This window comes from Meles meles, chromosome Y, assembly GCF_922984935.1.
Source record: "Meles meles chromosome Y, mMelMel3.1 paternal haplotype, whole genome shotgun sequence".
In the NCBI taxonomy this organism is placed as follows: domain Eukaryota; kingdom Metazoa; phylum Chordata; class Mammalia; order Carnivora; family Mustelidae; genus Meles; species Meles meles.
The window spans coordinates 4,790,522-4,815,939 of record NC_060088.1 but is presented as its reverse complement, the minus strand read 5'-3'; the positions used below and the strand labels follow the sequence as shown (position 1 = coordinate 4,815,939).

Genomic DNA, 25,418 nt, shown 5'->3' with positions numbered 1-25,418 from the left:
CACTCAGTGCACTGGATAGAGAGAGACGGTTTGCTCCCTTCCTGGAAGAGCCATTTTTCTCTTCGTCTTAGTCCCTGGTTTTCATTCATTGCTCTTATTGAAAAAGTCTTTAAGAACATGTTCTATATCTCCATAGAAGAAATATTTGAACATTGAGTTAAATTTTGCTTCATGCTGTTTTGTTTTTTCACAATCTTTGATGAGAATTGTCACGATGACGTTGATTTCAAAGTTTCAACTTGGAGCAGGAGCAATGACTTCCACTGTGGACTTGGTATTAAAGCAAGTACCAGCCCCCTCTCCAGACGGACCCAATGTCATCCTAAACCCTAACAAGATTGCCAGGGGATCCATATGGGTCTTAAAGTTTGGGAAGCAAAAAAGTGAGGCAAGGCGAGGCATCTCCTTCTACAAAGTCAATCCAATGCTTTTCAAATTTGGATACATGATAAAAATTACATAAAGAGATTTAATAAAATATTTTGTTAAGGTTGTTCTATGGAAGAACTCACACTTTTTTTTTTAAAAGATTTTATTTATTTATTTGACAGACAGAGACCACAGATAGGCAGAGAGGCAGACAGAGAGAGAGGAAGGGAAGCAGGCTCCCCGCTGAGCAAAGAGCCGGATGCGGGGCATGATCCCAGGATTCTGGGATCATGACCTGAGCCGAAGGCAGAGGCTTTAACCCACTGAGCCACCCACGCGCCCCGAACTCACACTTTTTAAATGTACCCTTCCTTTGGGCTAATGTGCCACTGCCAAGATTAATAACTGTTTTAATTAGTGTTGAGAAGAAAATTTTTTTAAAATCCCTGGACTTTGCAAAAAAAACATAATATAAACATTGATTTGTATGTATGTATGTATGTGTGTATATATATATATATACCCACACACACTCAGAGGCAAATTTTTTTTTTAAATATATTTTTATTTATTTATTTGACAGACAGAGATCACAAGTAGGCAGAGAAGCAGGCAGAGAGAGAGGAGGAAGCAGGCTCCCTGCTGAGCAGAGAACCCGATGCGGGGCTCGATCCCAGGACCCTGAGATCATGACCTGGGCCGAAGGCAGAGGCTTAACCCACTGAGCCACCCAGGCACCCCGGCAAATTTTTTTTTTACTGAACCAAACAGCTGATCATGGATGATTAGAATTAAGAAAAGAAAGTAATAATAGGAGTAACTGGCTACCTCAGTCACTAGAGCATGACTCTATCTTGGGGTTGTGAGTTTGAGCCCCATGTTGGCTGCAGAGATTACTCACAAATAAAATCTTTTTTTAAAATCCTTAAAAAATGCACGTAGCATAAAACAACATGAATCGAGTGGATTTGAAAGTATCTGCGAAGAGAACCCAGACACTACGGGACAAAGCGGAGCTTTTAAATACCGAGAATATTTATTCGGAAGTGCCATACAAGCATCTCGTTCTGAGTATTTAAGGAGCCTGACACCTGCGCACATCAAGACCTGAAGGAGTGGAGATGATTCCCCACCTGCAAGTCAACAGGCCACCTGCCACAGTTTCATGAGTGTTGGCAGAAGACTAGAGATCCCGGGTCAGAGAAGAAGGAAACATTATTACTCACAGCACAACAGGAGCAGAAACACTACCATATTTTCATCAGTTCTGCCTGCCCCGAGATCCTTTGGGGTGAAGCAGATGTGCTGGGATGGAAGCCTACAGGGGCTGTGGGTTAAGTTCCAGGAGAGGAATCCTGAGCTCGAGGAACCTGAATGCTTTATTACAGGAAGTAGACACGGAACACCAGTGTGGTGCCGCCATCTTCCCAGGAACACATTTCGAAGGGACCACAAAACGTAGCAGTCTAAATTAATGAAAACTCAGTTACGCAGATATACTTTGCAATTAGGGCTTCTTAAAAAATGATTTGTCTTTGTGTGTGTCCAATTGAGCCAACATTTTAAACAGCAATTCAAGTATCTGTGAGTATGCTTCTATCACTTTCATTAAATCAACTTTATAAACTGAGGTTCATTAAGTATGCCTTGACATTTAACATACTAATAAATACAGGTCAAATATGAATGCATATGTACCATGGTAAAACACTGAAACTGAAAATCTGCAAAAAGGAGATGATGACCTTATCATTATCTTCTCACACAGGAATTTGCTGCTGATGTATAATGGAAGCAACAGGCATGACAACGGGTATCCATTAAGTGATAATAATTTGCCAGGCAGTGCACTAAGCTTTGTGTGTCAATGTCCCCCATAACTTACACAAAACCTTGGCTCCCATTGTGTTATAGGCATAACTATTTCATGCATCAAGATGGAGACGTTTAGAGAGCCTGCTTAGTTCAAAAAGTCGCATGAATGGCAGCAAGGCTCTGAACACAGGAGCAATCAAGTCATTCACATCCGCGTTTTTGGTAACAAAAACACAAATAAATAAATAGCTTAACCAGAGACCCTAAAAACACCTGATTCTATAGACAAAGTAATGGTTTCATATTTCTCACACCTGGGTATACTTGAAACCATTATATTGTATTTCTGTTTACAGTGAATGGAAAACTATTTAAAAGAAGAAAACACCTAAATTTGTGTCACCCAAGCTTTATGTAAAAATTACGTAGTATTTATGGTCTCCTGGATGCTAGAAACACAGGCACATTTTCATCCGTTTTCTCACTTTATGACAACAAAGAAAAATGTGCACAATCTCGATTTTTAAACAATTAAGCTTGTTCTTTGCATCTCACTCACATTTCCTCCTTACGCAGGCACACATTGTACAGCTGCTGTCTTGCCATGAATAAAATTTGGGTTTTGTCTTTGTCATTTAATTGACACAAATATTTTGAATGTTCTTATATAAACACAGAGATTATCATTTTAATGGCTGTGAGTTAGGTCTATCAGTTTACGAAAACGTTTCTCACTCATCTATCCACTAACATAGAATTGGTTTTAATTCCCCTTTTCATTCTTTTGGGTTATTTCCAAACATGTATTTATATGTATATAAAAGCATGCATAAGTATGGGGTATTTACCCTAAAGATACAAACGTAGTGATCCGAAGGGGCACGTGCACCCAAATGTTTATAGCAGCAATGTCCACAATAGCCAAACTATGGAAAGAACCTAGATGTCTATCAACAGATGAATGGATAAAGAAGATGTGGTATATATATTCAATGGAATACTATGCAGCCATCAACAGAAATGAAATCTGTCCATTTGTGACGACATGGGTGGAACTAGAGGGTATTATGCTGAGTAAAATAAGTCAATTAGAGAAACACAACTATCATATGATCTCCCTGATATGAGGAAGTTGAGAGGCAATGTGGGGGGTTTGGGGGGAAGAGAAGGAAAAAAATGAAACAAGATGGGATCGGGAGGGAGACAAACTGTAAGAGACTCTTAATCTCACAAAACTAACAGGGTTACAAGGGGAAGGGGGGAGGGAGATGGTGCCTGGTTGATGGACACTGGGGAGGGTATGTGCTATGTTGAGTGCTGTGAAGTGTGTAATCCTGATAATTCACAGATCCGTACCCTTAGGGCAAATAATACAGTCTATGTTAATAGAAATAATTAACAAAAAAGCATATATATATACATATATACGTAAAAGCAATATTAAACAATGACATAGGGGGGCACCTGGGTGGCTCAGTGGTTTAAGTCTCTGCCTTCGGCTCAGGTCATGATCTCAGGGTCCTGGGATCAGGCCCCGCATCAGGCTCTCTGCTCAGTGGGGAGCCGGTTTCTCCTTCTCTCTCTCCCTGCCTCTCTGCCTACTTGTGACCTCTCTGTCAAATAAATAAATAAAATATTAAAAAAAAAAACAATGACATAGGTATTCATTTATAAGCCACTTAAAATACTCTTATCAAATGGCCTTTCAAAAGCTCTGAACCAACACTGTGTGACAACAGAAATTTCTTTATAAACGTAGTGCCACAGATCCCCATTATTGTATGTCCCCACACTCCAAATTTATTAACGTAAAATGGAGCATCATTGGGGGGGGGGTCTCAGTGTAACCAGTTGCAAGGAGCAAAGCCTGTTCAAGCTAACTGGAGATCTGCTGATACATTGCTCAACCACAGCCAGAGGCAAAGGAAAATCTGTAACGCGGGGGCTCGGAAGCCAAGAGAGGAAGAGAGAGGAGGAAGATCTGCAGGACGAGAACAGAAGGCGCTCCTTCATCATCTGTCTGCTCTGTGCAGCGCCTCTCCTGTCTTCCAGGAAGAACTAACACAATCTCTTGAGTCACTCATGGTAACAAACTCTCCAGAGAATTCGATTTACTCTCCACCTTCTGACGGCTCCTGCCCCAGCTTCCAACACTGCAGCGGCACGTCTTTCCCTCCCCGTGCAAACTGCTGACACAAACAGGACCTGGAAGTGACAGTATTCTCAGAGAGGACATTTCCTTGAAGGACATGCATTGAGATGCCCTGGGGGTCCAGGTAAAAGGCAGATCCTGCTAATCTGCATTTCTAACAACCTCCCAGGTGATGCTCCTGATTGGGGGACCAGACCTTGAGCCACAAAGGAGGAGACCACCGGTTCTCCAAATTGGCTGCAAGACAGAATCACCAAGGGGCGTCTGGGTGGCTCAGTGGGTTAAAGCCTCTGCCTTCAGCTCAGGTCATGATCCCAGGGTCCTGGAATCGAGCCCCACATCGGGCTCTCTTCTTAGCAGGGAGCCTGTTTCCTCCTCTCTCTCTGCCTGCCTCTCTGCCTACTTGTGATCTCTGTCTGTCAAATAAAAAAAAAAAAAAAAAAAAAAAAAGACAGAATCACCAAGAGTGGTTTAACACACTAATTTAAAAAATATGTATTTTTATTAACACATAGTGTATCATTTGTCTTAGGGGTACAGGTCTGTGAATCATCAGGCTTACACGCCTCACAGCACTACCCGTACTAACTTAAACATCCTGAAGCTGAGAATTACATTGTTTCCCTACAAGGACAATTCCCTTCCCTACTGGACCACTGGCAGTATCAGAAGACATTTTTTTTGTTATTACAACGTAGAAAAGGGATGCTAGGTTACACGCGTGGAAAATTTTGAGGTTAGAGATGCTGCTGAACACTTTGGAGAGCACGGGACAGCCCCAGAGAAAGCATAATCTAGCCCCAACATCCGTGCCTGCAACGTTGAGACCCTTGGGGAGCTTTCCTCCAAATCATGCTTAGTACACCCGCTGTTTACTGGTACAAAATTAACATCAAAATACCACACTGATGGATAATTGGCTAATACATGTGGCAACAGGTTAACGGAGCAAATTGACTTTTTCTAACTGTGACACAGACTAGAAGAAGCCAGCACTGTATTTAGTTCTCTCATCAAATACAATAGGACAGGAGAGGAGAAGTCTGCCTGTTTTGGCAAATTCCGGAGGGCTTGCCTTTGAAACTGTCCTTTCATTGAAACCATGAATCCTGCAAGGCAGATTGTGGAGAAAGATCCATTGTGCCGTGTTGCTTTTAAATCTCAAATTCCACAGGAACGCCTTCCGTGTGGTTTAACATGTTATTCTTTGCATTGTGCAGTGTAGCTAAGTGCTTTACAAACAGGGTGTTTTATGACCTGCTTGAAAAGTAAACTACCCCGCATCGGCAGGATGAAAGTGGAGGCTGGCTTGTACCACTGAATCAAAGAGATAAACTTAGCACTCTGCGGAAAGTTGCAGGGGATGCTTCTTAGAGAACCACTCAGGAAGGGCTTTTTTATGAATTTTGTTTCATGCAGTAGCTTATCTTGTATTTTCTGTATTTCCTTTGGAGTGCTGCAAAAATTCTTCACAGAAGGAAAAAAAAAACCCCTCAGTTGGCATTTTTACTGAAGCACAGAAACCAAATCTATGAATCGAACAAATGAAAAGAAAGCATATTTGTCACCCAGGACTCCAGAAGCAAAAAAAAAATCAAAAGACTGGAAGACAGGAATTATCAGGAAGTTTTATATAACATTCCAGTAAATGACATTAATGAAAGAGCTTTCGGTGCTGATGCCAATGGTTAACTCATAACTCCCTAAGTTAAATAAAAAAAATAAAGAATAAACCAATGACACTCAACTTTTTTTTTTGACCATCAACTTTTTTTTTTTAAATATTTTATTTATTTGACAGAGAGAAATCACAACTAGGCAGAGAGGCAGGCAGAGAGAGAGGAGGAAGCAGGCTCCCTATGGAGCAGAGAGCCCGATGTGGGGCTCGATCCCAGGACCCTGGGATCATGGCCTGAGCCGAAGGCAGAGGCTTTAACCCACTGAGCCACCCAGGTGCCCCTGATCTTCAACTTTTGATGAGTGTGTGTATACATATAGGTGTGCACACACATTCACGTGCACACACACACACACACACACAGAACTTGCAGGATGGACTTACAACACAAAGGTTCATGAGTCAGATTTTTTACATAAATATGCTTTTAAGCATAGGTTGAGCTTGCTGTATACACATGAAAATGCATGTTTTATTTTGCCACCTTATTATAAGATAAAAAGATGGAAAAAGAAAAAGAGTAGTTCAAGAGTAGACAGTATCACGAACAGAATGACTATCATTCCCAATGGTTGAACTGATCAACCAATAGCCAGTCCTGATTGCTAAATATTCAGAAATTGGGGTCATTACAGGGACTCAGACTCCAAAAGAGCATTTTTAAATACTTCTAAAATAGTCTACATATGAAATGGTTTTCATACAATCCCTATTTTTTTCAGCCTAAAAATTAAATTATAGTTACTCTCAGTATGTCTTAAAATCTTCCTAGGACATCACAATGGGCCCTCTGACTTTCTGCAAGACTCCTCTGTGCATTTCCTCCAAGCAAGAGCTGCCCCAGCTGCCCAGACCAAATCAAAGAAAACTTCACCCAATCCCAACCGAAGGAGTATTGTGGTGGGGGATTGGCGTGCGCGGTCCACTCTTGCAGTCAGGCAATTCGAAGGAAGACCATGCATAGTTTGGCCAGAGAAGCACTTTCTGGTTTGCGGCATTGGACCAACATCCCAAAGGAAGTTGTTGATTGTATCGTCTTTGGTCCTAATGATGTGGCTAGAGAGGCTGACTACAGAGCTGGCTTCTCTGACAAGACTCGTGCTCACGCCATCACGAAGGCTTGCAGCTCTGCCCACCAAGCCCAAGAATACACGTGTTGGTTTGATAAATAACTTCTGGGCAGGGTGGTGTGGTCATGGCAGTGAATGTCTGGAGGCTATATTTATCATTCAAGGAAAATAAGGAGCATGACGCTTGATCTTCATGAGGTCAAGACTTTGGGTCAGCGAGCATCCTTAGTCTCTAACTTCAGACTAAATTTCCTAACGTTAGCGCTCCCTGCAGTGGCTAAGTTCTCCACTCCTGAGAAAATGGGCCACTGTGCAGATGGACTGACCACTGGCTTTGTTCTTTCCCACAAGGACTGGGATGAGTACACCTTGCCCTTACACAGCTTGGCCAAGAAGGCACAGGACTCCTGTCTGATGTTCCACCCTTCAAAGTACCAGGAAAAGATACTGCTCACAAAGATGATGGAATTTCTCCTTCTTCTCTGGAGCAGATGGCCAAACTCGAAACTGCATTTATCAAGCCCTATGGCACGCGACAGCTGCCATATTCTTCTCTCCTGACTGATGGTCGATCGGCAATGCTCCTTACGGCAAAAGAAAAAGTTCTGGCCATGCGTTATCCTTCGGAGGCACATGGGAAAGATCTTGTGTATGTTTCCCAGGAACCGAAAGATCAAATTTCACTTGGACCCATGTATCGAGAAGTTCTGGAAAAGGCAGTATTAACAATGAACGATATTGATGATTTGGAACCTCATGAAGCCTCAAGACGTTTCATGAAGCCTCATGACCTCTCATGAAGTCTCATGACGTCTCATGAAGCTTCTCAATTCGGAAGGTGGCTAGTTTTAAGACCGTGGATTCTGATTGGTTTGCACATAACTACGTGGGAAGAAACACCAAAGTTGGATCACCACCTTTGAAGAAAGAGGTTTCACACGTAGACTATTTTAGAAGTATTTAACAACGGAGGTGGACCCTGGGACACCAATCTGGAGCTAATGGTTGCCAGTTGGTCAAGGCGGCTGCCAAGATCATGGAAGGATGGAAGCCAGTAAGGCTTAGTGGCTGCCCGGGCAGCTGCAGGGCCAGGTGATGGTACGTTAGGGCAAGCTAATCCAAGATAAGAGAAAAAAAGGTGATGTGGGACACTCACTTTGGGCAGTGCCAAGTGAAATCTGGAGCCCCAGCTCCACCTGGGAAAACACAAATTGTGACCTTCTGTGAAATACTTTGGAATGAAGCCTTATGAGTGTTCTGAGCTTTCCAGTAATCCTGGCTTACTGTTACTGCCTTTGGAGGGATTTCGTAGTGACCAGAACCTCACGCCCTTAAACACCCACATTGAAGCAACTATTTTTGGTCGCTAGTTGCATTAAAGGCTAACTGAGTTGTTGCATTTGGGGCAAGAGGTTAGCTGGGAATTGGAATCGTCTTGCAGCATTTCCAGATTTCATGCCTTCCTATTTGGGACCCAAGGAGAAGTGTTTTCTATAACATACAAAGCTATGGGCCTAAAGACGCTTACTTACAGAAAGAGAATTCAGTTTCACGTGGCTGAAAACTTGCAGCAAATGTTTACATGTAGAAGTACCCTGTTAACTTTAATGAGGTGAAAAAAATTTAAAGAAAAAAAGAAATAAATTATATACCATGTTTCATTTTATTTTGTATTAAAGAGAGAGTCAAGGGTCTCAGCTCACGTCCCCAAATCTGTGATGGGGTTTTGTGAGGAACTAATATTCATGCAGTAGACAATGTGATTTTTTTTTTTTTTACATTTCTTGCATATTTCATCTTCACAGAAACACACTTTAGTTAAGATGGAATTGGTAGAGAGAGAACGTGAACATGAATTTTATTTGCAGGAGGACACAAGGCCAGTATTGGAATTGGAGTCTGAACCCAAAGCCACGGGTCCTGGACCATCTCCTGCTCTCTCACATCACTGGGGATATCCCTCCAACATTTCTAGGATGTGTCTACCCAGACTCATTCGAATGCACATTTTGAGTAGAAACCTGACTTTCAGCCAATGTACTGCTGGTGCAGACTGATTAGATCAGAGGTAACACCCAGTACGGATGGAGGAGGTCATTAACACAACCAGATGAGTTAAACCACAGCCAGTTCCCAAAGAGGACCCTGGACCTCGTCCCTACATTTGGCTTTGTGATTCTCCTCAGCGATCTGGCTACCTTCTCTCTGCCGTTAAGCCTTGTAGTGGGGACTTTTCAAATAATCTGGAGCTGACCGGGATGTCCTACCAGGTTTGGGGATGGCCTGCCACCCTGATGTCATTTGAGTAGTGTGTCTACGTTTAGGTACTCCGCCAGCATTGAACAGGCATATAAGGATGGGTGGACGCCTTGAGTGAGCCAGACCCAGAATCATAACCTCATGAGGTTCAGTAAAGCAGGGAGAGATTTTTGGAAGAAACTAAGGAGCCCTAGACATGGACTGGCTCCTGGGCTTTGGCCAACCGCCCAATAATGGCAAGCAGTGATCCTGCCCACTCCTCAACCCCATCCCCCATGCCTGCCATGCTCTCCAAGACTTCTCAGCACAATCACATGATAAGACATTCTATAAATGGATCATGGAAAACTCTATAAATTTAATCTCTCCATACATGATTACACCGTGTATTTTTTTGATGTTAACAATACAGACGCTACTCATAGGCACATACTTTGGACCTCTGTGACTTTAGAGGTAAATTCCTATTCATTTTTACCTAATTATTTACTGCTTCATTTTATAATACATGCTTATGTCGCATTCGCATTAATAAAATGCGTATGTGTGGGTGCCTGTATATTCTGGACATTGTCTATTTTGGCCATATTTATCTGAAAAGGATCCTTTTGAATAAAACTGTTCCCTTCCCATAGGTTTCAAAAGACTTTCCAGCTTTGATTCATCAACCATTATCTGTGTCGGACTAAACAGGTGTCCTTTATTGAAATGCCAGACATAAGCCTTTTAAACTTTGAATTTCCCAGCTCTGTAGAGTTGGCTCCTGTGCATTAGAGTGAGGATAAGCTCTCTTTAGGGTCATCTGCTTAAAGATGAGCACAGGATATTTGGCTAAATTAGGTGTAAGGAGACATTAGCATGTGGGCTCACTTCCAGGCAGGCAGACAGGCAGGCAGGTGCATCCTTGTGATCACAGAGCTCCAAATAGTGGTTTGCAGGTGGAGTCCACGCAGAGAGGATGCGTGGCAGGGGAGGGCAGAAGGGAGCAAGCTGGCGGTGGGGTTCTTCTGAGGGCGTGGCTATGCTCATGGTCTGGTTCCCCAGTGCTTGGAGACTAACTCGGGGGAAATCACAGACACCAAGAGCAGACTGATTAGATAAGAGGTAACAGCCAGTATGGATGAACACGCGGTAGGCAAGATCAAGGGACAGGAGCCCACGCCTTGTCAGCCTTATGAAAAGGTGATGGCTTCAGTTAGCCACAAGCAACGCCCTGTAGGTACAAGGAGGATTCGGGAAGGGAAGCCAAGCGACGAGACGCCAGCTAGGATGCCAAGCCATGCCCTCAGTGTAGACACCAGCATTGTGTGGGCACAGAACGTTTTTCTCCAGGAGAAGCTGAAACGCTGACCTGGACGTACAGACGACTGGCACAGAAATGGGACAGTGAAGAGAGATGAGTGACATTTGACCGGAGCCATTTGGCTGCGGGGAGTATCTACAATGTGTCTGATGCACCCAACAGGCTTCACCGTCTTGCGCGGACATCCTACCATCAGACGCACCGGTGCTGGGCTTGTCAGAATCAACAACCATTGTCTTTGCCTCATGAGTATAGCCGTGTGCTCCAACAATTACGTTGGTGCAGAATGTGTGTTTGCCGCCAAGGCATCCAGACGTGTCCCTGAAAGAAATACTCAAAGACTTTGCAGGATTCAGGAGCATCTCGGGTGTCCGCTGGTCACTCTACACTCCAATTCCTCTTTTGTCAAGAGTTGAGTAGTAAGTCAAAATCTAGGTCTTCCCCAAAGGACTGATTCTTGTTGTGTATACGCCGAAAGAATGCAGAGAACCTGCATGGTTGTGATTAAAAAACCCAAAGATCGGGGCACCTGGATGGCTCAGTGGGTTAAGCCTCTGCCTTCGGCTCAGGTCATGATCTCAGGATCCTGGGATCGAGTCCCACATTGGGCTCTCTGCTCAGCAGGGAGCCTGCTTCCCCCTCTCTCTCTGGCTGCCTCTCTGCCTACTTGTGATCTCTCTCTCTCTCTCTGTCAAATAAATAAATTAAAAAACAAACAAATAAGTATCTGGCTCTAATGAGATTATTTATTTTTACGGATTTTTTTTTAATGTATGGGGAAATGCTGCCCTACTCTAAGTGATTTTAGCCCTCCTCAAGTTAAGGTTTGACTTAATACATTCCTCTGGCCAACACCGTATGCATTAATCATCGCAGCTGCCAGAAATCGGGCTGTCAGTGGGAGGGAGTGAGCGCCAGAAATTAAGTCGGTGTTTGTTCAAAACATGAAATCATAAGATTTAAGTTAAATTGAGAGCACAGCAAGGAAATGGTTTCCCTAACTGTGACAGAAATGAACATCTCACACCATCATCCGCTAATAATGTACCATAGTAAAATGTTATTACAACGAAGCATTTCTTTCACAAGCCACCTGTTGAAGTTTTCAAAAAAGAAACGGAAAAAAAATCACATTAAATTATTTTTTCCTGCCTACCCCCACAGGCAGGCAGGTACCTTATTTCACAGGCATAATAAAAATCTCCAAAAATCGTTTGAAATACCACGGCTACGAAATATGCTAATGGTAGCAAAAGGAAAAAAAATCTGTATTCTAAAACTTTATCTCAACTTTTATTAGCACTTGGGGAAGGAAAAGGAGAAAAAAAAAGATAAGGTGAATTTTTCAAATGCAAACCTCTCTTTTCTTTTTTTTTTTTTTAGATTTTTTTTTTTATTTATTTATTTGACACACAGAGAGAGATCACAAGTAGGCAGAGAGGCAGGCAGAGAGAGAGAGGAGGAAGCAGGCTCCCCGCTGAGCGGAGAGCCCGATGCGGGGCTCGATCCCAGGACCCTGAGATCATGACCTGAGCCGAAGGCAGCGGCTTAACCCACTGAGCCACCCAGGCGCCCCCAAACCTCTCTTTTCAATCTGCAAATACTCATTGCTTTCAATGCGGGCATCAAAATTCTAAAATTTAGACCCGGCAATGATAGCCTCTACATGACAATATAAATTAGCTAAGTATAGTAGATTTGATTGAAAGGATCTTTCCTTTTTTTTTTTCTTTAAACTTGCCTTTAAAAATGTTTTAGATGAAAACGGTGGCTTTTAAAAATCCTTTGTCCTCAAAACAGAGTCTAGAATGTTAAAATCACATATAAGACAAACGAGAGGAACACTGTATGAATCCCTTCTGTGTGTCTCTAGAGCTTCTCACCATCAAATGTCTTCTAAGGTTCTTGATGAAAGATTGGAGCCATTCGCCCGACTGCTCACGCCTCAGTCATTATTAAATAATGCTCATGATCTCACACAGATCATACTTGAAAGCCCAGGTTCTTCTTTGAGGCACCTGACCTCCTGACTTAGCACAAGAGGATGGGGTTGGGGGCACCGCCAGCTTCAAGTTTCAGAACTCCTTACTTCAAGGTTTCTAGGGAAGAACACGGCCCAGCGTGCCATGTGTGCATTTCAAAGAAACAAAGCAATTTGACCACAGAAACCCTAAGCTTGCTGTTAGCCCTTCCAGCTCTAACAGGATTTCAGTGGGTTTCTGATGCGCCTTAACCTGCTCTTAGAAGAGAGCTACAGAGAATAAAGAAAATCGCTGGCAATCTAATCAACGAAAAGGCTGAATTTAATCCAACGCATTTCCGGAAGTCAATGGTTCCTTTTTCAAAAATCAAGCAAATGCAAGCCTCCCAGAGAACCAGAACGTTTCTTTCACACTTTAAGATGAACGGCCAAAGACAAGGAAATAAAGCAAAAGCCAACACAAAGAACAATAACACTCTTTATACGGAGCATGCATATTTTTTATGTAAACTGCTCTGAATGTACAAGGCTGTCAGTTTAATAAGGGTGCACACCTTCAGTTCTAACAGATAAGATTCTATTAAATCGTCTCCATTTAGGATTCCCAAGCAGGCACAGCATAAGCTGAGTCTTTCAGAGACTCATCCCTGAGTCCAGAGAGTGAATGAACATGTTTCATTCCCGACACAACAATGAGTCAGCTTAATTGAACTTGACCAAATAACCAAATCCACTGTTATTTAAAATATGGAAAAAGTATGACGGAAAAAGTAAGGTCTACATATTATGCAAAAAGTAACTTCTATGGTTGTTTCAGAATCTTTTTATATGATTAGATTTAAATATCATGTCATTTAGGACGTTGGAACCTCTCAAATCCTAACTAAACTTGCTGGAATTAATGGAGAAGGAGAAGGACTATTTATTCACTTCCCACAAGTGTGGAATTACCCTCTGCCTCCCTCTTAGTTTCCTTCCAATCCCACTGATGCCTGAATATTGGCAGAAGGAGAATCAGACATGAACTCATAACTAAGACTCGGAGATGCAGGGACACAGGTGTGGTATGGCTTTACCAGATGGCTATGGCTTATTCATGGAGACGTTCTTGGATTGTCATTCTCCCCTAAGAGGGTCACCCATAGTACTAACAAAACTCAATAACTGGTTATTGACATCTCATTTTTAAGTTAGGCAAAAAGGGAAGCACCAAGAGGAAGAATTCTCAAAAACTGTCTCGTCATTCCAGGAGAGAACAAAATTTTCATTAACTGCATTATTACATGGGCAGGATCGACGAAAATTGGCTCTGTAATGAATGTGCCCCAAAACAGGGGTCTTTAAACACAAAATAATAATTATTCTGTGATAGGGATCTTAAATTGTTTTGTGTGCAAGAATGTCAAGGAGAAATCACCTTTCCAACTACGAGCCATTCGTACCTTATTTCACATATTTCAGAGGCAAGTTATAAGGTTTTCATACGTTCATCTCCTTTTCTAAATACAATCATATTTCCATTTAAAACACCAATGAGATGAAGTTAAAAATATTTCAAATTTCTATCTGACTTTTTTGCTCAATAAACACAATCCAAACTGCCTGAAGTCAATCTTTTGTGGGCGCATTCTTTTTATGACTTGATTACAAGACCAAAGACCTGTAATCTGATTTGTTTTTATTTTTATTTTTTAAAGGTATTCTTTATTTATTTGAGAGAGACAGAGATAACAACAGAGACATGAGCAGGGGAGAGGGAAGGGGAGTGAAGGGGGAGGGGAAGCGGGCTACCTACTGAACAGGAAATCCTACATGGGGCTGGATCCCAGGACTCTGGGATCATGATCCGAGCCCAAGGCAACGCTTAAGTGAATGAGCCCCCCAGACACTCCTGTAATACAATTTATTTATTTATTTATTTTTGGTAAGATGATTTAAAAAACATACTATTTGCAGTAGAAAACATTAGAGAGGGGCGCCTGGGTGGCTCAGTGGGTTGGGCCACTGCCTTCGGCTCGGGTCATGATCTCAGGGTCCTGGGATCGAGCCCCGCATCTGGCTCTCTGCTCAGCTGGGAGCCTGCTTCCCCCTCTCTCTCTCTGTGTCTACTTGTGATCTCTCTCTGTCAAATAAATAAATAAAATCTTTAAAAAAAAGAAAACATTAGAGATAAAAATGATTATTTTTTAAAAAAACTTTATGGCAATATTTATGATAATTCACATAAAATGAATGTCTTCTGTCTTTGTACTTGAGAAGGCACATAAAGTTCTAAATAGCCCTAAGTTATGCTCCTGTTACACATGGAAAAGAGAGAAAAGGAAGTGTTATTTTAGAACTAAGTGCCTAAAAGGGTCAGCCCATGTCCAGTGGATTTCCATGTTGGCTGTTAACAACTTCTTCTTTTCATAAAAAACAAGATGGTTGGAAGGAGGTTGGGGTAAAAATGAGCTCTGTGTCTGTAGGTTCTGTATCCATACTGGAAAAAGAATACACACGTGAGCTCTGGAACAATAACCGAAACCTGCCTGGCACATTTGTAGTCAACAACACTCCATAATGAGTATCTGGTAGCCTAAATGGAGAATGTTCTAGAATATTGCATACTACTTTGCTAACCACTCTAATTTCTCCTACTCCTAAATCTTAATGGTTTTTCTTCACTATCTTTCCAAGTCCGAATCTGAACTTGGTCCCTGGTGTTATACGGTGGCGGCCTTAAAGTGCATGAGAAATGTTGACGTTAATGATGTTCACGTATTAAATTGATCTGTCAGGGCTCAGTGAAGCCGTGAAATGAGTCCGGTATTTGGACTCTCTCCATCCCTGAAATATTTTAATGCCATAAAAGATGCTTAATTCCAACATGTAATAGGTGTTCTGTGTTTTAAACAACTTCCATCTTTCTGGAGCAGGTAATAGAATAATCCTTTCTGTTTACTAAAGAGTCCAGGATGCATTCTTATATAAAACAAACCCCTTGTTCAGCTGCATTATAAACTCTGAATTATCCCTATGTATTGTTATGAACTGTGCAGCCTAGTTGCTTATGCAATTAGAGAGTCGCACCCGTACAAATTGGAGAATCTAAAATGTCATGACCACACCCATCTAAAACAGAGGTGTAGGGGCGCCTGGGTGGCTCCGTGGGTTAATGCCTCTGCCTTTGGCTCAGGTCATGATCCCAGGGTCCTAGGATCGAGCCCTGCATTGGACACTCTGCTCAGCATGGAGCCTGTTTCCTCCTCTCTCTCTGCCTGCCTCTCTGCCTACTTGTGATCTCTCTCTGTCAAATAAATAAAATCTTAAAAAAAAAATAAAATAAGATAAAACAGAGGTGTAAATAACCTGTCATTTCAACAAGGCTTAGCCAAGGAACACACTTCATTACTAGGAATCATTTGTGTAAAAAGAAAATAAACACTCAGATTTTTCCTGACGTTTCCTTAGACCCTGACAACAATCATAAAACAGTTTCTTTGCATTTATTCTGCCTAATATTCTTTCCGTCAGTTTGTTAGAGAAAACAATTAGCTACAGAGAAGCAAAAATTACCAAAAAACTCCTGTGAACTAATGAATCACTGACACGTTATTGTGAAAGACTAATTCTAACCTATTATAATTTTTTGTTATGACTCACATAATTACAATTTTAGAATATGTGACTTTTAAACGTCTAATTCATTACTTGCTATCTAGTTATAATTATCAGTATTAGAAATGCATTAGTCAAATTATTACAGATAAAGAACTAAATAACATAGAATACCTATGTAAAATAGGTAACATAGTAACTAGTAACATAGAATATGTAACATAGTTATTCTGTTATATGTAACTATGTTACATATTCTATGTTACATTACATATTCTATATTCTATGTTACTAGTTACATATGTAACTATGTACATATAGTAACTATATATATGTATGTATACCTATAGTTACATATAGTAACTATGTTACTAGTTACATATGTTATATGTAACTGTTACATATTCTATGTTACATTACATATTCTATATTCTATGTTACTAGTTACATATGTAACATATGTAACTCGTAATATAGAATACCTATGTAGTAGCTGAGTATTTAAATTTCCCCTTATCTTCTATTAAAACCTTTGAATTAGCAGTATGTCTATGTAGAATTCTCTAAATGATTATCCCAAACTGTTTAGGTATTTCTAAACCCTCAACATTATTAAGCATTCTGAGCTCTAAGAATCATTCTCTAACCCATCACACATTCAGAGAGATTTATCTGAGACTCCATCAACCAAAGGACTTCTCATTATGACTTAATAATGTCACCATCTTCTCTGTTACTACTGTTACTTGCAACCAGAAACAACATCAGGAAGTCACTCCCTAACCATGAGCAAGCACTAGTTACAAGACTCGTTACAAGACTGATCTATTTTGCTTAATTTTGTACTTGGTGATTGTGAGAACACACGGAAAACATATAGGAAGCCTGTACTCAGTGGAAAATACTGCTAATATTTTATCCAAGTTTTTGTTCCTAGAGTACTGGGCTACCCATCATATTCACTTGTTCATCTGCTCCCCATGTAAACGGTCCTGTTTATATGAAAGAAGTCCACAGGCTACTGTAGACATAGCACTCAGGGAGATCTATGAAGTAGCTTATCCGTACCTAATGGAGTCTGTACACTAGCTGACCCATATCTAGTGACATCTATAGACTAGATGACCCATTCTTAATGGACGTAAAGATTAGTTTATCCACAATCCAGTTCAGTCTGTAGAATAGCTTACCCAAATGCAATGGCGTCTGCAGACTGGTTTGCTTGTATGGAGAGAGGTCTATAGACTAGCTTACCCATTCTCAATGCACAATGCAGACCACCTTGCCGACGATCCAGTTAAGCCTACAGACCAGCTTATTAATAGACAGCAAAGTCTACAGACTACCTTGGGGCACCTGGGTGGCTCAGTGGGTCAAAGCCTCTGCCTTCGGCTCAGGTCATGATCTCAGGGTCCTGGGATCGAGCCCCGCATCGGGTTCTCTGCTCAGCAGGGAGCCTGCTTCCTCCGCTCTCTCTGCCTGCCTCTCTGCCTACTTGTGATCTCTGTCAAAAAAATAAATAAAATCTTTAAAAAAAAAAAGTCTACAGACTACCTTATGCATATACAGTGGAGTCTGTAGACCACCTTATCCACACCCAAGGAAGTCTAGACATTAGCTTTCCCATGCCCAGTGTAGTCTATAGACTAGTTTACTCATACCTAGTGAAGTCCATAGTTTACCAATACTCATTGACTCTGTAGACTAGCTTATCCATATCCAGGTAAGACTACAGACTAGCTTTCCGATACTCAGTGTAGTTTATAGACTAGTTTACTCATACCTAGTGAAGTCCATAGATAGTTTACCAATACTCATTGACTCTGTAGACTAGCTTATCCATATCTAGTGTAGTCTATAGACTAATTTACTCATACCTAGTGAAGTCCATAGATAGTTTACCAATCAATACTCATTGACTCTGTAGATGAGCTTATCCATATCCAGTGGAATCTACAGACCAGTTTACTTAAACCTAGTAAAGCCTATAGACTAGTTTATTTATACCCAGTGGAGTCTGTACACTAGCTACCAATATCCACTAAATTCTACAGACTAGCTTACCCATACCCAGTGGAGCCTGTCAACAACCTCATTCATGCCCTGTGAAGTCTGTAGATGTTCTTACTCATACCTAGATTAGCTATGAACTAGCAGACTCACATTCACTGGCGACTATAAACTAATTCACCCATACCCAAATACTTGTCTGTCAAATAACCATTGCTCTTTGGTATCTAGTTATGTAAGGAAATCTTCTCAGGTCACACACATTTTCATTAAAGGACACAAGTTGCATTTCCTGTTAGATTAAAATGACACATCTTTAGCTCCACACGGTTCTTCTAAAAGTCATTTGGGTGTTTCATGGTGTCCGACACATCTAAATAGAAACACCTGGGTCCCTCTTGAGGGACCTAGCTGACGTCTTTGTGAACGTCTCCATTTTTCAATACACGGTGAAATCCGCCAACGGGCCTCCTTCGATTTACCAAAAACTCTGTTGGGACTAAATGCATTGCTCAATATTAGTGACTGCTTCACAGGAGTTCAAAATATAATTATATCCTACTTTCTCTGCACGGTTTCCAGTGTCTTCTTATATTTATTCAACCATCGGACCCCAAAAGAGTGTGTTGCTTTTGTTTACTACTGAACAGGTATTAATGGAGCGTCGACCCCGTCAGGAATGACAATAATGAAGTCAGCAAGTGACAAAACGATCTGGGCCTGCCAAGACTTTATTAATACCTAGGAAAACTCTGAATGAGTAATAAAGTAACAATAACAACATCAAGAATAACAGTAACAGTACTCACTGAACATACCTTAAGGGGCAGACAACACGAAAGGCAATGAAATTACTATTATGAGGAAACACTTGTATTTTTGAAAAACTCAAGATACGTCATAATATTAAGGAGACAGTAGCATATTTAGAATTCTTGCACCTAACATATTTTAATGTCTGTTGTTATCTCTGCCTCCTACTAAGTTATGCCTCTGAGATCTGGACCTGCCCTCTGGAAACCAACAGCCAACAGTCATTTCTTCCAACTTGTGACTTTCAATTACTTTTACATTGAGATGCTGTCTTTTCTAAGGATGCCTGGCAGCTCGAGTCACTTAAGCATCCGACTCTTGGTTTCGGTTCACGTCTATCTCCACCTGTTCCGATGCCCCCTAAATACCACTGTGTGTCCCCTCACCTGATGCACGGAAGTATCCCAGACATTCTCCCATTTAATAATGATTGCCTTTAAATTGTGGGGGCAAGGAGGGCACTGAGAACCTCAAAAGGGGTTGTTGGAATGTGAGTAAGTGGGGAGATTCCTATCTATAAAGGGCTGATGCCTGGTCACTGACACCCTATGAAGCTTATGCTGCAATGAAAACACCTACTACCTTCTTCTTCCACAAACGTTTTAGGCAGAGAGACAGGCAGAGAGAGAGGAGGAAGTAGGCTCCCCGCTAAGCAGAGAGCCCGCTGCGGGGCTCGATCCCAGGACTCTGGGATCATGACCTGAGCCGAAGGCAGAGGCTTAATCCACTTAGCCACCCAGGCACCCCCTTCCACAAACGTTTTCAAAGTCCAGACCCAGGGGCGCCTGGGTGGCTCAGTGGGTTAAAAGCTTCTGCCTTCAGCTCAGGTCATGATCTCAGGGTCCTGGGATCGAGCCCCATATCAGGCTCTCTAATCTCTCTCTCTCTGCCTGCCTCTCTGCCTACTCATCATCTGTGTCTGTCAAATAAATAAATTAAAAAAAAAAAAAAAAGTCCAGACCCAGACTTCCCTTTCACACTAAAATCTTTCCTTTAGGGTGAGCATAACCATAGCCACAAAACAACAAAATAGAGGAGCCAGCTATGGACAAAATGTAATTTGTGGGCAGGAAAGTGGTCACAGGTCCTTTTCACTCATCTATCTGCACTAAGCAAACAGCACAATATGGAAAGAAAACGTGGGGTTCCTTGGGGAAACACTAGTATGTGGTGTGAGAATTCCCATTAAACCGTTGCTATCGACTCATAGTTCTCATGCTTGTATATATTTGTAGAGAAGATCAGTCATCTGGCTGACTGAAGTTAAAAAAAAAAAAGGTGAAATTTCAATGTAGTGGGTGGGCAGCAATTAGGAAGTGCCAAAATCATGACATGCCGAGAGCAAAGACATAACGACTCAAGTAAGTGCTTAATTAATACGTGGCAGAAAGGAGGTCTTTTCTAGGAAAGAAAATGTGAGGATGAGCTAGTTTTCTGCTGTTTAACTTTGAAAGGTAGTGATTTGGGACATCCTCCTCTGTATTTTTAAGATCTGTTTGTAAATCTGAGGTAACGCAATCATTTGAAGGGGGAACTCCTGCATCATCCGGCAGGCTCCCCATCATTCCTCCACGATAAGACTTAGGGATCTGCCAGGCACTGATTCATCACTCTGCTCTCTCTATTGCATCTTTAGAAATCAACTCTACAGAGAATCGAAAGGGAAATTCATGTGCTTGGCACATGCATTGCAAGATTCTGCTCGTTTTGCGGCCTCTGCAAGGCATAGGTGGTAGAGATGATAAATATGCTGTTCTTTTCTTAATATGGCTTAGGTCCAGAGTCACAGCAGTGGGTCACTAGCAATTTCCTTTATCTGCTTAAAGGGTTCCCTGTCCTGGGCTGAGTACGGCCAAGTCCAGAAGCATGCAAGCCCATACAGAGCTGGATCACTGAGCTGATGGGTGGTTGTTGATCACCCCAGGAATGTCTGGCATGCCCAGGGTATATGAGTCCAGGGAAAGATGTCATTTTTCAAGGAGCCCAAGAGATTCACTTCAATCCAGGATGCAGAGCCAACGTTACATCCTAAAAGGGCAATTATCCATGTAACGTTCCAACAGCCTTCTTGCTACCATCAGACCTCATTGCATCCAACCCCCTTTTGGACTGATAATCTACCAGGACTCTGGGTGTCACTAGGAGGCTAACAGTCAACTCTTATGCACCTATTAAGATTGGTATCAGGAAATCAAGTATGTTTCTACCACAGTGATTCATGGACTGTGCTGATATGAAGCACTCTGAGATCATTGTTAAATTTCCCTTCCTTGGGGCACCTGGGTGGCTTGGTGGGTTAATCCTCTGCCTTCGGCTTAGGTCATGGTCTCAGGGTCCTGGGATCAGCCCCACATCGGGCTCCCTACTCAGTAGGGAATCTGCTTCCCCCTCTCTTTTTGCCTACTTGTGATCTCTGTCAAATAAATAAAGAAAAAATTTTTTAAAATTTCCCTTCCTTAAGTCAGAGCACCCATAAACTTAAAACCAAAGCAGATTTCAGAGCTGGGCTTTTTTGGGGGGGGGGGCTAGAGATACCAGAAAATGCATTTCTATTTTTATTCAAGACACTGTTGATTTTATTTCATCACCATATTTCCAACCTATTAATATAGGGCCGTCGAATATAATTTTATGTTAGACACCTGCTTACAGTTTCCTCTCAGCTTTCAGTAGAACAAGGATTCAATTCCAAGGGTACATATGAGAGGTTTGATATTTTAATGGAATGTTATCTCTGGAACCTCAGAATAAACAGTTTAGCTTCCTCTATCAGAGACTATGAAGTAACACCTGTTTTCTTTAAAAACAAAAACAAAAACAAAAACAAAACTAGTTACCATGAAGGAATTCTGAATCTAGCTTGTGGTTCTCCTTTAAACTTCAAGAACGATTGGGAGACAATACACCAAAACATTTATGCTCTGAAAAAGAGAGATTCCTATTTTTTCCTTCTTTTTGCCTGCCTGTGTCAGCTTTTCTCCTAACGTATAATTATTTTTATCATTGGAATTGTTCTTTAAAATATGCCAAAACTCGGTAATTTCAAAGTTCTGAAATTCTTCGTGTAGCTCCAAAATTCACCAATGATACGGGAGCATTAGCAATGTTATCTGGCATGTTGTAATTCATACAATTAATCATCCTCACTGAAGGTTACTCTGGATCATCTCTTTCCCCCATGTTTTCCCATCTTGTTTCAAATAAGACACCTAAATCCTTGTCCCGCTTCCTCTTATCCCTTGGGCATGAGTCTGTTAGGACAAAAAGAAAAAAAAAATCATCTGCACCATTTTCAAAAAGAGACAGCTCTCTGTGTCACACTGATTCCTGACTTCTCTGCAGAGCTTATCAGAATTCTACACTAATTGGATTCTCAATAAAGTGCTGTTCCCAAATTTTCAGGCCTATATGAGCAGCAAGCAGCCTCAATAATAATAAGGATAATTTATTGAACAGGTAAATGTTTTCCAGGTGTTCTGCTAAGCATTCTAAACGTACCTTGAGATTTAATTCTCTAAGCAACACTCTTACGGAAGTAATATTAATAACTTCATGTTTTTAGGAGAAAGCTGACGCTCAGAGATTTGCGAAGACCTTACCTGCACGCCCCCACGTGATAAACTACCATGCTGGCATTGGAACACAGGCCTCCTTGGTTCCAAGGTTAGGTAGCCCGATTAACATCTGAGACCACAACCAAAGTCCATTAGATTTCCTTATCCTTCTGGAAACAATGTAACTGCCAAAACCACAGATTCCATGACGGTTTTATTATTCACCCATTTTTTTTAAATTATTTATTTATTTACTTGACAGAGAGAAGATCACAAGTAGGCAGAGAGGCAGGCAGAGAGAGAGGAGGAAGCAGGCTCCCTGCGGAGCAGAGAGCCCGATGCGGGGCTCGATCCCAGGATCCCGAGATCATGACCTGAGCCGAAGGCAGCAGCTTAATCCACTGAGCCACCCAGGCGCCCCTTATTCACCCATTTTTATTAGGAGTATTTGAAGGGTGTTTTTTGTTGTTGTTTTTTAAGACTTTCTTGCTTTATAGGTTGACTTCATCCAGAAGGCACCAGGATGACTTCATAGAAGCATGCCTCAAAAGTAATAACCTGGCAACCCACTTTTCGTCTTGGTGTTAATCTTAGCTGTTAACCTCATATGGTGTGAAACACAACTGAACTCTGTCTCTCCCATAGGGACATCATGATTACAATTATTAACATGTTAACATAAGATGGGGCAGAGGACGATCTACAACTAACGTGTAATAATTTAAGTTAATTTACCAGACCATGGTTGGATCGCATGACAACACGCCAGGGGGAAAGGAAGAGCCTTTTCAATTCTCTGTTCTATTCTGTTCTAGTGGGGTGGTTTCAATGTGTTGTCAACGGAACAAGGGCAAACATGAGAAAAGATCGGGTGTCTATTACCACCATAACGTCACACACTAGACATCCCTCTCCGCAGTAGCTTAAAGCAAAATGCAGTCATTTCATTCCTGAGGCTGTCAGCTGGCCACTTAAGTTGGGTTCAGGTGGGCAGTTTGGGGGCTGTCTGTTGACATCACTCCCATAGCCTGCAGTGGCCTGGCTATAGGCTGAAATAGTGGCCCCAATCAGCTCTGTCTGTCTCTGGAGTGCTCTCAGGGTGTGGCAGGTGAGCAGGAGACCACAAGGATATTTTCAACCTCTGCCAGGGCACAGGGTTGACATCCACGGGCAAAACAAGGAGCAGAGGTGAACTCAAGAGCAGAGGGGATCTCACCCAGTTCAACTCCACAGAGGTGAATCAATGCCGACGGTAGCTACAGAGTCACGTCGCGAAGAGTGCGCCTACAGGACGGGGCAAGGAATGAGAGCGTGAGGCCAATCTCTATACCTCAAGGAACACTGGATTTGATGGAAAATTCCAAGTAGAAAGAAGAGCTCAACAACAGTATTGTAGACACTACAAAGATGTGTTTATGAAAAATGGTTTTCATTGTTTCATTCAACAAGTGTTATGTGCTGCGTGGGGTGCCCTTGACATAAAATTCACGCCGGTAGTTGCCTGATGAGACCATGATGCCTAAAACCAGAATTATGTACCTATGATGAAGTTACGCTTTTACATTTCAAACAACCAACGGAGCCTTTGATGTTTGAACCAACCAACGGACAACAACCAACAGACCAACACTTTCACATTTGAACCAACTAGCCAATGACAAGAAACACAGGGCATTTACTAAGCCGAAATACTCTCTTTCTGCTTCAAGTAACATAAATAAGAATTCTCAAGTGAATAATTGCACGCACGGCTGAAAGCTATAATTTCGTGAGAGAAATCTGGATTTCCGTTGGATGTTGGACAAATCAGGAAGCACATCCCATCCCGAGAGCCATGGAACTAAGGAGCCTTCGTTCAATACCAGACCATGAGCTCGACTGCCCTCAAGAGCAATCCCATGAAAGGCATCATTGGACCAAATATGCAAAGTTGAATATGGACTATACCTGCAAACGTAAAGCACAATTGGAATTAGAGACAGGTTATGAAAGGTGGTTGACGGGCCATGTGAATCTGATGTGTTCGTTAGATTTTCCAAGTTGGAAAAGTGATCAAAATATGTCTCCAGAACTATTCACCATGTTCACACTAGACTCATTCCCTTTGTCTATTCATTAATCGCCTTTTTCAGTAGGAGACAGAAAAAATAATTTTTAGATTCTCTTCAACACAGTCACTACATATAACTGCTCACAAGTCCCTCTTGAAATCTGGCGTCAAGAAAACATGTGTTTTTAAATTAATAAAATAAAATAAAATAAATAAAAATATATAAAATAATAAAAATACCCCCCAAAATAAATTAATTAAATTAAATTTAAAAATTAAAAAAAAAAAATAGAAAACGTGTTTATCTGGCCAATCTGTTGATGATGAAAAAGGTTTCTCACTTACCTTCCTCTGCAAAGAACAGGGCAATTAGGATATAAGTGTGATTTCTACATTAGCTGAAGTCTGAATTCAGTGTCACTCTCTTTTACCAGCCTTTATATAGATATATTCTGCGATGAATTTTCTGATTGTATTTACTGCCTCCGTTACCTCTTGCTAATAATGACCTACTCAAGATTTCATGGCTTAAAACAGCAATTATCTATGTTCTCCCATTACTGTGGGCTGTTAATTTGGACAGGGCTCAACATAGATGGCTCATGTCGGTCACTTGTGGCATCTCTGGGATCGGTCCACTTTCTGGGGCCTCATCGGGCACAGCAAAATTGTCTGAGTCTCTGCCTATCTGACCTGACTTCTTCCAGGAGGCTAGCATGGGCTTGTTCACAGCAACAGTATTCAAAAAGAGCAGAAGTGCCATCCTG

At 41.6% G+C, this 25,418-nt stretch overlaps 1 pseudogene; it reads left to right on the top strand.

Annotated features, from left to right (window-relative positions):
- Positions 1-214: 214 nt before the first annotated feature.
- Positions 215-10,064, top strand: LOC123935919 (annotated as a pseudogene).
- Positions 10,065-25,418: the final 15,354 nt, after the last annotated feature.